Consider the following 13,301-nt stretch of genomic DNA (forward strand, 5'->3'; position numbering starts at 1 on the left):
TAACCCTTTGGGTTGCACGATCTCACAAACCAAACGATGGCCATCCACATATTGGACTTCATGTCTGATTGGATTGATCGTTTGTTTAAGGATGCCAATAACCACCCCCATCAGTGGAAATTGAGGTTCCGTTAGATTCCTCTAAACCAATAGGAGGGAGGATATTTATGTTAAAGGTAACAATTTTTCCACTTGTGAGTGAGTTTTTTCTTCTAGACACAAGGGGGTAAGTTTAGACCACTGTTGCCTAACTATCATCCTCGATAATAGGCTGGTTCATAGTAGCCATTGGAGATTCTGTGAAATCCTTGCTTGCTAATAATAAACTATCAAAGTTAAAGCAAGGATTTTTTGAGGAGATATGGGGTTAGGAATTGCTCAGTTCCTATCTTGCTACTTGGTGTGTGGTAGCATGTGAGGCAACCTCACTCCCAAAATCTAGGAGTATGAGAGTGATCGATTACCAAAGCCTTTAGTTGTACCAAACGATTAAGGAAAAGTAAATGTTCTTATTCATCTTCAAAATCAATATCAAGTTTTCACTTTGTGATGTTAAATTTACACTTTTTGTTGTGAACATTGATAAGTTGAATAGTGAAAACTATAATGCTCAATTTGGTAAAGTGATAATATGATGTTGTATGCTGTGTTGTAATTCATAACCGTGTGGCATGATCCCCTACCTCGAAGAAACACACTTGCACAAGCACTTAAACTAGCTTCACTTCATGCACGAGTATTCATATAAAAAACCAAAACATTTAAAAAATATTTTGAAAACACAAAAAAAAAGAATAATAAAAAACATATAAAGAGACATTTTAGAAGAAAAAACAAGCAAGAAAACGTAAACATTATATAAGGAATCTTTGTAGTGGAACATGAAGGTACACTTCCGTCCCCTCAAACTTTCTTTGTAAAACCCTGAGATTGAGCCTAGGCAGACTCTCCTGCTGATTATAAAGAAGATGTCTTTATGAGGAGATTGATCGTATGCACTTGTGATTAGGGAAAGTAGTGGTGTCAGTCTCACTACTACTAACCCTCTAAAGATAGTGCACTCCTCCACTGTGATTTTGTAAAAAGGTGAATGTGTGTGAATGCATGTAGATCCACAACAAGACAAAAAAAGTGTATACACAAGGGTGGAGTGGCCTAATTCTAGAGCTGAAGCTAATTGGTAATTAGAAGCACTCACCTTGTCTTCCACGAATTAACTTAAAATTTTGGGAATTTTCCAAAGAGACACATGCAGGTGGTGATAATCTGCAACTTCCTCTTTAGGTGGCTAGTTTATCATCCACATCCTCACACTATTGTCACCCCGAAGAGCTACAAAGACCATGGGATGTAAAGAGTGTGCTCAATATTTCTACTATGATGGAATCAAGAAGAGGCTCTCTCCTTTGGTAATCTCTCGTAGCACTCACTTGAAAAAGAAAAGATTATACAAAAGAAGAGGCTCTCTACTTTGGTAATCTCTCGCAGCACTCACTTGAAAAAGAAAAGATTATACAAAAGAAAATTACTAATCATGCCCTAATCACAAGTACACTCCATCATGCAATACACAATTACAATAAATCACATGTAAAAGAGAGAGAGAGAGAGAGAGAGAGAGAGAGAGAGAGAGAGAGAGAGAGATCTCACATACAATCTATTGTAAAGGGGAATGATTATACTTTGTTATTGAGAAATTGACTTATCTAGATGTGACTAGTGTTCACACTTGGCCAACCATGACTTAAAACTAGTCCATAGGGGTCTTTTACTAGCCTAGAAATTAAACATGAGGTCCAAGACTTTCGCTATTTTATAATAACCTGGTGTAAGGTTGCACATTCATAAAGTACAATTACCGATTTATAATAAATCTTCGAAAAGAGCATTCACATATTGTGTTTTCATTCAAATTAAGTTCATTATTAAATACTTTTAATTGATGAATTGGATTTTATATTTGGACACCCCATGTTTATCTGGATCTTACTCAAACTCGAGATATGATTACTTTCGCTTTTGAGCATATCCTCTCTTCCGCTACAACTCAAACGAGCAAGTCAAGGCTTGCTAATCATTTTGAGGAGCTATATTTTCCAAACCCAGTTGAGATACAAGAGCATAAGTGGTTTGCAGCACAATATGTCCATGCCTCTTGCAACCAGCGCTGCCTGAGGAAGAATGTCTCTGTAGCCATGGTCTTGTTAAGGTTAAAGGTGGTTCGCGATGTTATCCTGTATCACCCCAAACCACAATCTTACTTCTGAGGATCTCAAGACATACCTAAGGAAGATATTCTATCCTCTTGGCTTCTTGAAAACTAAGATGAATGAATTCTTAGAATTAACCCAAGGGAGCAGATCTATTGAAGAGTCTCACTAAGCATTGGCTCTCCTCCTCAAATACTTGCCACTGTTAGATGAATAACAGGTGATGTCCAAGTTCATTCGGGGAATGAACGAACCTTTGGAAACCGTGATAAAGAATGCCAAGCCAGTTTCCATGGCCGAAGCAGTACGGATGGCAAAGGACCTCGTCAAGGCCTTTGTTCTTAAGGTCCCGCCAAATCCAGCTCCCTCGTCCTTCAAAAGGTTCCAAACATTGAGATAATCAGAACCAGGAGACAGGAAGCTTTAGAATGGAAGGAGGGCCTTTTCCTTGAAGCTCTTTTTCAGGAACTCCGGCATGTTAGGGTAGGGTTTCCTTAACATCTTTGGCACCACTTTTGGGGGAGTGCTAATCCGCTACTTGTCTATGCCATCTTTGATTCGAAACTGACGGAGCCTCCATAGCGTGATCCTAGGTAAGCTCTTTGGCATGCAATTTTTTAATTTTTTGATGTATTTTGATGTTTTGCTTGGTAGTTTCTTCTGATGTTTTTGTTGAGATTCATGTAAAGCTTTGTGTTGAGAGTAGGATTACAATTTATTTGAGTGAAAAAAACTTGAGATTGGGATGATAAGAGAGCCTAATCAAGAGGGTTTTTGCTTAAACCTAGATCATTTTTATTAATTTTTAGCTTAATCCCACTTTGGCAAAAGAAGACATTGAGCAAGAGGTAATAATCGACCTTTTACAACCTAGAAACATTTGAAATTATGTATAGGAAAATATTTTAATTTTTCCTTTGATTGCAGAGGGTGGTTGAAATTGACGCATTTGCTGGGAGAAGTGGCGGCAGCAGAAACCAGGCCAAGGTCCATGGACATGATGTTGCATTGGCACACTATCTTTGTCGGCTTCCTCTGGATGGCATCACCATTATCTACAAGGACTACACCCCTCAATCTACCTTTATGCTAAGCAAGAAAAAAAATCCCACTGTATATAAAAGCAAGTTAAAAGCAAATGTTTGCTTATCCAAATGTTAAAAAGAACAAACAGGAACTCACGACACCCTTCAGCCATCTCAACAATTTGAACCACCTCTTGGGAAATGACAGGACACTCCCTTTTGTGGATGTACATGGTAGCTCAATGTACACATGAATTTAATAATACCAAAGAGAGTAGCATCAATGTGAAAGATTGCATAGAAAGACAACATAGATAACACATGTCACATCATTCCAAACATTCTCTTTTCAAATGCTTACTTCATTGTGATACATAGATATGTATGAATGTACTCTCTAGCATTTTTTGAGCTGTTGTATCAATAGCTTATCCTCTACCTTTTGGACATAGATTAAATTTACATTGTAATGCATGCCATTTGGAAAACCTCCTTGTAGACAACATTGGTTGTGACTTTGGTTGTGAACCTTCTATGCTACTTTCTTGTTTCATAGAATGCTTTACACACACTTTCACTGCATCAGATGAGTCTAACACGTGACATAATAACGTACAACTATCCATGTGTGAATACTTGTGTGGCCAGATAAAGTCCCAATACACTCAATGTTTGTCCTTGGGACTTATTTATTGACATACCAAAATCTAACCTTACAGGAAATTGTCTCCTTCTCATGTCAAAAGGCAATTGAAGCATAGTAGGTATGAATGTTATCCTGGGAATAAAGACCCTGTCTCCAATGTTTATACCTATAATGATTTCTGTTTCTATCACCTTTGAGTGAAATTGCTTTCATGTCAATGTGGTATCATTACAAAGTCCCCACCGAGGATCCAAATTGTGGAGTAGCATGATAGGAGCATTAATCTTTAGAATGAAGCGATGAGGAGGGTAAGCACCACCCAAGTTCAAACTGTTTAAGTACTCAATTGGATACAATATTGCAACCGAATTGGCACTGAGGTATTCTCTTTCAATATCGAGCAATGCACTCAAGGCCAGTTCATTCACCTGTTGGAATTAGGGTTGCAGGAAAGCACACAAAGCTTGGAGAAGAAGAAGCAAGAATGCACACAACACAAAGTGTATTAGATTGTGTCAATGTACAAAAGATAAGTTAGTCCTAAAGTGATGGGCGTATATACAAGCCGGGGGAAAAAACCTCCTAAAGAGGGAAAAAGTGCCCCGGCGGTCCTAAGTGTGTTCACACACATCACTGCCTATATATATATGGCAACAAATCCCCCTGGGAGTGATGGTGTGAACGAGAGCTAGCACTCATGTATAGGGGAGTGCCATGCCCGAAGTAGATCGGTCCACAAAGGGGAGCAAGCCCAAAGCTTTGCGAAAATCTTCAAACTTCTCACGAGGAAGCGCCTTTGTGAAAAGATCTGCGAGGTTGTCCTGTGTTGGCACATAGGCCAAGCTAATCTCTCCTGCTGAGAGTCTCTCCTTGACATAGTGATAATGCACCTCAATGTGCTTTGTGTGAGCATGAAAAACTGGGTTTCTCGCAACTGCCAATGCACTCTGGCTGTCAGTGAAGATAGAGGTGGCAGACTCCTGTCCAACACCCAAGTCAGCCAATAAGCCGTCTGAGCCACACACACTCGATCGTAGCTGTGAAAGTTGCCTTGTACTCAGCTTCACAACTAGAAGTGGCCACAGTAGGTTGCTTCTTGCTCAACCAAGATATGCATGAGCTACCGAGCATGAAACAAAAACCACTTGTGGACACTCTTGTGTCATAGCAACCAGCCCAATCTGAGTCCGAAAAAGCATGTAAATCTGGCGGCAACGATCCCCCCTTGGGATAAAACAACCCAAGATGTATGGTGCCACTCAAGTAGCGAAAGATGCGTTTAACTGCCTTCCAATGCTGAGACCCTGGGCTATGCATAAACCTGCTCACCTGTGAGACTGCAAACTGAATGTCCGGCCTCGTAATGCATACATAAATGAGGCAACCAACAGCTGTTTGATAGAGTGTGACATCAAAGTGATCTCCAGCATCATGAAGACTCAACTTCAAACTTGTCTCCATTGGAGTAGCAATAGGCTTACAGTCTTCAAGGCCAAATCTCCGCAACAATGTCTCAATATACTTTGTCTGACACAAAGCAATACCTCCATCACACTGCTTAAATTGTATCCCCAAATAATGATGCAAATGCCCCAAATCTGACATCTCAAAAGAGGCATTCAAATCAACCTTAAAATCAGCAATATGACTTTCATTTGGTCCTGTGAGTAGTATGTCATCGACATAGAGAGCAATGATTAGATGTACACCATCCACACGTTTAACATACAAAGTGCTTTCTGTTGGACTATTCTGAAACCCATGTGCAGTCAAATATGTATGTATCTTTTCATACCAAGCTCGTGGAGCTTGCTTTAAACCATATAAAGCCTTTTTCAACCTGCACACTTTGTTTTCCTGCCCTCTTTGAACAAAACCATGAGGCTGCGATACATACACCTCCTCATGCAAATCTCCATTCAAGAACGCAGTCTTTATGTCCAACTGATGTACATCCCAACCATTATGAGCTGCCAATGCACAAATGCTACGAATGGTAGTCATACGACAAGTGGGAGCAAAGGTCTCATCAAAATCAATGCCCTTTTCTTGAGCATAACCCTTTGCAACAAGTCTAGCCTTATAGCGATCAACACTGCCATCTGGCTTTCTTTTCAATTTGAAAACCCACTTACATCCAATGGCCTTTTTACCAATAGGCAAATCACATAAAGACCATGTACCATTCTTCATTATAGCATCATATTCACTTTGCATTACAGCCAACCAATTTTCTGAGTTTTGTGCCTCATCAAATGAAAGAGGTTCTTCCTCTTCACACATACTAGACACAGCCAAAGCATAACAATCTGATGCATAAGAGGCATGCTGAAAACCTGAACGAGTATGACTAGTCATAGGTGCATCAATCTTACTATCACGCAAGGTTTGCACCAGCCATTTAGGCATACCTCTAGCCTGCTCATTTTCAGCCCTATCCTCATGAATTACATCCTGTAAATCTGCATTAGAAATAGGCTGATCTATGATGTCGTTTGAAATCTGCATAGGCTGAATATTTGCCTCATTAGGACTTACATTTGAATTCCCACCTGTAAAGAGAGGCAACAACGTATCAAATACATCCCGTGAGCTCACACCTGTCTCTTTGGTACATGATAACAAAGGCTGCACAGCATCTTCCACAAAAACAACATCTCGACTAATCAAGATACGCTTTGACCGCGGATGATACAATCTGTAACCCTTGCTCTCAGCACTGTAACCAACAAAAATGCATTTGACAGCCTTATCATCCAATTTTCTGCGTTGTTGCACAGGCACTAAAGCATAGGCCAAGCAACCAAAGACACGCAAGTGACCAATAGAAGGCTTCCTACCATGCCAAGCTTCGTATGGAGTAATAGACTGCAAGGCCTTAGTGGGACACCTGTTGAGTACATATGCAGCACACATGACAGCCTCAAGCCAAAACACATGTGGCAAAGCTTGGCTCTTGACCATACATCGTGCCATCTCCATAAGTGACATGTTCTTCCTCTCAGCAACACCATTTTGCTGAGGGGTATACGGCACTGTACATTGGTGTTTTATCCCACAACTAGCCAGAAATGCATCAAACTCTTTAGACATGTACTCCCCCCCTCGATCAGTACGGAGGGTGTCCATAGTACAATTGGATACATTTTCAACCATAAGAAAAAATTGTTTGAAGCACAAAAACACTTCGGACTTTGCCTTCAGTGGATATACCCATGCATGCCTTGAGTAATCATCAATGAAAGTCACGAAGTACAAGTGTTTACCAAATGATAGAGTTTGCATAGGCCCACATGCATCACTATATACAAGCTGCAATTTGCGAGTGGCCTGCATAGAACCATCCTTTGGAAATGCAGAACGCTGCATTTTGCCCAAAATACAGCCTTCACAAACATGTTTCAATGGTGCCTCAAGAGGGGGCAATGAAGCAACCATATCAAATTTCTACAAACGCAGCAAACTAGCAAAGTTCAGATGACCAAAACGAGCATGCCATAGTTTTGCATCTGAAACTGCCTTTTCATCAAAAACTGCATTTGCTGAATCTTCCACACACTTGTCATAAGAATTGAGCCTATACAGCCCACGAAACAAGGTGCCAGATGCAATAATCGTATCACCAAAAGTCAAATCATGAACAGTACATCTGTCATCCACAAATTTGACTACAAATCCAAGTCTAGCAAGCGCAGAGACAGACAATAGATTCTTCTTTATCCCTGGCACATACAAAGCATCTGAAAGTATGAAAGTGCTGCCATTTGCAGCAGTAAGCATAATTTTACCAACGCCCTTCACTGGGTAAGAAGCATTATTAGCACATGTGACAGTATTCCCATTAGGGACAACCTCAAGAGAAGTGAACATATCACGATGCGAGGTAATGTGCTTTGTAGCACCACTGTCAAAATATCATACATGAGAGTCAACAGAAACTGCCAAACATGCATCATGTACAGATGGGTCATACTGGCAATACACACTAAATGCCCATTCTGTATCCTGCACAACATTTGCAGAATCTGCATTTGTAGAAGCATCCGCTATTGTGGATGCATTTGACTCTTTCTTCTTTGCCTCTTTAGCCTTTAGCTTAGGGCAATTCTTAATGACATGATCACTTGCCTTACAATAGTTGCACCTGGTCTTTTTCTTGCCTTTATCAAGAGCCTTCTCAGACTTATTGTTGCTACCTGTGGAAGGAGAAGAAGTTGCAGACCTACTAATAGGAGAAGAAACAGTGGAAGGGGCTGCCTTACCACTTCTTCTTTGCTGCTGGTTGGGCAGCAATAAATGCTTGATCAACTGCACGTTGCCTAGCCCTGTTTTTCCTAGACTGCGCTTCTTGTAAGAGCTTGTTGACTAAAGTATCATACTTGACAGCATCAGGTCTGTCCTCATTAAGAAGTCTCCACGTGGAAGCAAAAGTCTGATATGTCTCAGGTAAAGCATTAAGAACAGTCTACACAAGAGAATGATCAGGAATAATCTCACTTGCAGATATCAACTGTTCTTTGAGATCTTTAATCTCAGCAAGAAAAACATTCATGTCATCATCTTCTTGCATAATCTTCAATTCTAGCTCTTTACGCAGGTAAGCGATTTTTGCCTCGTTACGACCTGCATACAAATCAGCTAGAATATCCCAAGCCTGTTTTGCTGTTTTAGCTGAACGAATATGTGGGGTGATGTTACGTTTGACAGAAAGTGCAATCAAGGCATGAGCCTGCGCATCTTTACCATCCCAACGAGCTTGTTCAACAGTGGATAAAACAGCAGCAACAGTAGAGCTGCTAGAACCTGCAACATCCTCAACAGATCCTACATCCACAGATCCTGGACGTACATCTGTACCCTGCACAATGTTCCACACTCCTTCTGCAACCAAAACATGCTGCATCATGTATGCCCAAAGTGGGTAGTTGCTGTCTCCATCTTCAGCAGACAACATGCGAAATACATCATTGCTGTTATCAGCCATGGCCACTGACTGAAACTGATGTAAAAGCTACCTGTTATGAAGCAAAGACTGAATAGAAGACAACTTGTGCTATGTAGCACGGTCCACAATAGAACACGTATGTTTTGCAGAAAACTGCACTGTCGAAATTTCTACAGAAAATGACGAAAACACCTGTGCAGAACTTGAAATGCAAAAACGGAGCCCGAAACGACCTCAGATGCAAATTCTGAGAACGCAAAGGCCTACAGGCTTATTTGCAGAGTATAGGGACCTGCAAGCGCTCGTGAAAACTCACCTCAATCGGAGAACGTGAGTCAGAGGGTACTGGCGGCGTACCCCTGGGAGCCGATACCTGCTCTGATACCAATTGTTGGAATTAGGGTTGCAGGAAAGCACACAAAGCTTGGAGAAGAAGAAGCAAGAATGCACACAACACAAAGTGTATTAGATTGTATCAATGTACAAAAGATGGGCGTATATACAAGCCGGGAAAAAAAACCTCCTAAAGAGGGAAAAAGTGTCCCGGCGGTCCTAAGTGTGTTCACACACATCACTGCCTATATATATATGGCAACATCACCTCATCAATCTCTAGATTTTGTGGTATAAGTATAGCACGGTCTTTAAAGAAGCATACATAATCTTCCACTCTCTGAAGATCTTTGTATAACCATTCTACCAAACTCAAAATGGAGTCGCCATCAACATTCGTGGTAGTATTACTACTCTGTCTTCATTGCTTGGATGGCCTATAGAGCCATCTCCAATTTGTAATATCCATTTGACAAATTCTTGTTCTGTATAATCGTAAGCACTCTATCTAACCCGCATGTTTTGGGTGAGCTTTAAAACATTCACATATCTCCAAATATGTGACCGGCATAACATTGCCTCAACAATATCCTCACGTGATTCATTTGGCACAACCGGTAAGATTTGCCTAAAGTCACCACCAAAGAGCATAACTTTCCCACCAAACACTGTATCACTTTGCATAATGTCTTTCATTGATGTCTTGTCCAATGCTTCATATGCGTACCGATGAATCATTGGAGCCGCATCCCAAATGATTAACCTTGTAAGCTTCAACACCTCAGCCAATGGGTTGTTAGCTTTAATACGACATGTGCTAGAAGCATTAAGCACCAATGGGATTTTAAAATGTGAGTGTGTTGTACGACCATTTGAAAGTAACAATGCAGCTATTCCAAACAATGCACATGCCAATACAACTTGATTCTCTCCACGTAATTGAGACGGCAAGGCATTATAAAGATAGGTTTTCCCAAATCCACCTGGTCCATCAAGGAAAAAACACCACCCTGGTTCAAAGAAACATCCTCAAGGATAGTGTCAAATGCCCTTGAGTGACAACTATTTAGACTCCTTTTCATGGAAACGAAAAAATTAGCCTGTTGAACAGAATCAAACATCATCTCTTCCATGAGCAAACCATTGTTGGTACTAGCTACACTTGATCTATTAGGAACAGGAAACCCTTCAAAATCATGCAGCCACTTTCCATACTATTATAAGAGGTCTTACATTTGCAATAGAGCTTGATTCTTTACTATATAATGACAAACACCAACATCTGCACATCCTCTCTACTGCAAGGAATTGAAAAAATCATCTGAAATCTTGGTGGAGAATTTATTCCAAAGGTGTCTAGGGCATATAGGCTCACAAAAAACCATTATAATGACAAATAATTGACACAGTTGGAATCTTGTTTTCTGAAATGCAGCTTCTTGGAGACACATATACCACTCCTCATCACTCTCTAGCATTCCTCTGGCTTCACGTATAGCCTTAAAATAGGGATACAAATGTTCATTCAATGTTTGTAAATCCTCAAAAGATTTACAGTCTTTGCACACTGCAAGTAACTTGCATAAGTAATATTGCTCACCTCATATGTCTGATCATATTTTCCCTTTTTCTTTTAGTCCATGATCGAAGAGCTAAATTCTACACCCACTTGCAAGGTAAATCAACATATAGTAAACTACTTGCATCCGTATACAATTGATTAGTTCTAAACCATTTTGTCAAAGATGTTCTTTGATTTTTGTCACAACTAATCACATCACGCAAATCATCATGATCATTGAATATCACATTATTGTGTATCGAGAGATGGGCATGCAGCCTTTGTGTATCAGGCTTTTCATCATGCAAATCATATTGGTATATGCACCAGCATGCCTCTGATGCAAACATGTATCTTACATCCAAATATTAACCTCATCAATAACCCCGTGTGTGTCTTGCAACTCTATAGTAGCTCTATCATTTCCTTAATATACATAATTTTACAAATACTTTACGGTTGTAATGGTAGAGCATACTTCTATATTAATATGGGCTTTGTACCTCATAGAAAGAAAAGGGTTATATGGAACAACCCATCAACTATCCACCCTATGATCCTTTACCTATATTATGAAACTACCATCGTCTCTCCATATCTAAGTTGGATATCCATTATCATCAACGCTAGTAGTCTCGAAAAACTTTCAAGGGTACCGATATTTGCACCTCCCATTAACCATGCAAGGAGAGTGTATATTTAGTTCCTCACATAGTCCATGAACATTACAATGACTAATTATATTATGTAACTCAGGAAACATCACCTTATCAGGAAGTTCAGCACATACCAATATATCATAGTAAGCAATCTTAACCAGTTTACAAACCACTTTCCAATATCAATAATATATGTGCATATTGCAAGCCTCTTTTTTGAAATTCAATAATAGAAAAAAATCCCAATACTTTTCTAAATATTGCTTTTTTCACCAATAAGTGCATCATGTCCTTATGCTTCTCATAAAAGACCCGTGATGTTAAGTCAGGTCGATCTTAGGCAACCTGACCTAACACTAAAGCATTGGTTATTTCATCCCACTTTAGGATTGTAAGTGAAGGTAATAAATAGGTCAGGTTTACCCATCTTTCTAACAATTCTCATTGAATCCTAGTACAATTGATGCATATATCTAGGCCCTCCAGTATATGAAGATGGTAGAACTACCAGAGACTCTATTGATTCCTTCGCTTGAATTAACCATATCTACAAGACCTTGGTATACTTCAGCATACAATGCTTTCTGATTATTACGTATCCATACTAATCTAGATTCTTCCATGCTACTATATGCATCAACAATGTACTATTGTATGCAGAAGGTAGGCATTTGTATTTCCCCTTATTTGTAGTCTATATGTATAATATTGCCGTTGAGTTACGGTCTTTGTCTCCTCATTTGAACCTTGTCTATTCCTACCATTGAGTATAATTTCAACATGCCAACCATCCTCTCCTTGAGAAAATAGAAGAGCATATAATAGAGGCATATACGAATGGTGCAGGTTAGATATTTTTTTTTAGCACCTCTGCGTGACACCATTTGAATATCTCTATGCTCCACATGTAAATTGTCTCCTTGACCTGCCATGATAGTTGCTACCTCATTTCTTGTAGGAGCCAAGTATTTCTTTGAAGTTGATCGCGCTTCACATGACCATTTTCAAATCTGCATGTGGACTTGACTGTAACATTTCTCTCATTGTACGAAGTGCACAAGCATACGGATTATATCCATATATCATTGTTTGCAACCTCTCAAGCACATTATGATTTAAAGAAGGCATCCCATGAAGTCTATTCTCTAATTCATGCTTGGTATCATACACATATACTTGGGCAAATCGAGGTGAAGACAAAGGAAAGAGGAGAGGAAAAAAAAGAACGCAGTCGTGCGTTTTTCCGTCGGTAACTTTCCGTGTTTTTTCCATTGGCCGTCGACGTCCGTCCAACATTTTGTCGACTGTCACTTTGTGCACAGTAACCATAACCAGGATAAGCAACAGCCATGTTGCTGTCGTGAGCAACATTGTGCAAAGCAAGCAAGGCAACAAGCGCTTCATCAACGAGCGATAGCGCACGACGCATCAACGAGCATACAAAAACACAGATGCATTTTTCATAGAAAAAAAAAACGCAACAATTCGTCGCCTGTTTCCGTCGCCGTCACTTGGAGTCCGTCCACCTGGGTGGTGGCTGTTGCTTATGTGACAGCTTAATAAAGCGGCTTCTACAGCAGTCGTCGAGACAACAGCACATCATCGACGCACGTAGCTGCACGTTTTTCAAAGAACAGAAAAAAAACGCATTTCCAAAGGTTTACAAACCTTTGTTTTGATTTTTTATCAAGGTTCTTTTAAAACAAAAAAAACCCACTCTTTTTATTAAGGTTTTTGAAACCTTTCAAAACCCTCTCCTTTTTTTCAACCTTTCTCCAAAGGTTTTCTCAACTTTTTTTTCAAGGAGATTCAAGAGGGCTCTTGTTTATCGAAATCAGGAAGTGTTCTTTGTTCATCAAATCAACCTTGAATTATTTTTCACCTTTTGTATAAACAGAGTTAGACACTGCCCTTGTTTTTTG

This window comes from Cibotium barometz, chromosome 8 (genome assembly GCF_041138505.1).
Source record: "Cibotium barometz isolate CiBa-2024 chromosome 8, ASM4113850v1, whole genome shotgun sequence".
In the NCBI taxonomy this organism is placed as follows: Eukaryota; Viridiplantae; Streptophyta; class Polypodiopsida; order Cyatheales; family Cibotiaceae; genus Cibotium; species Cibotium barometz.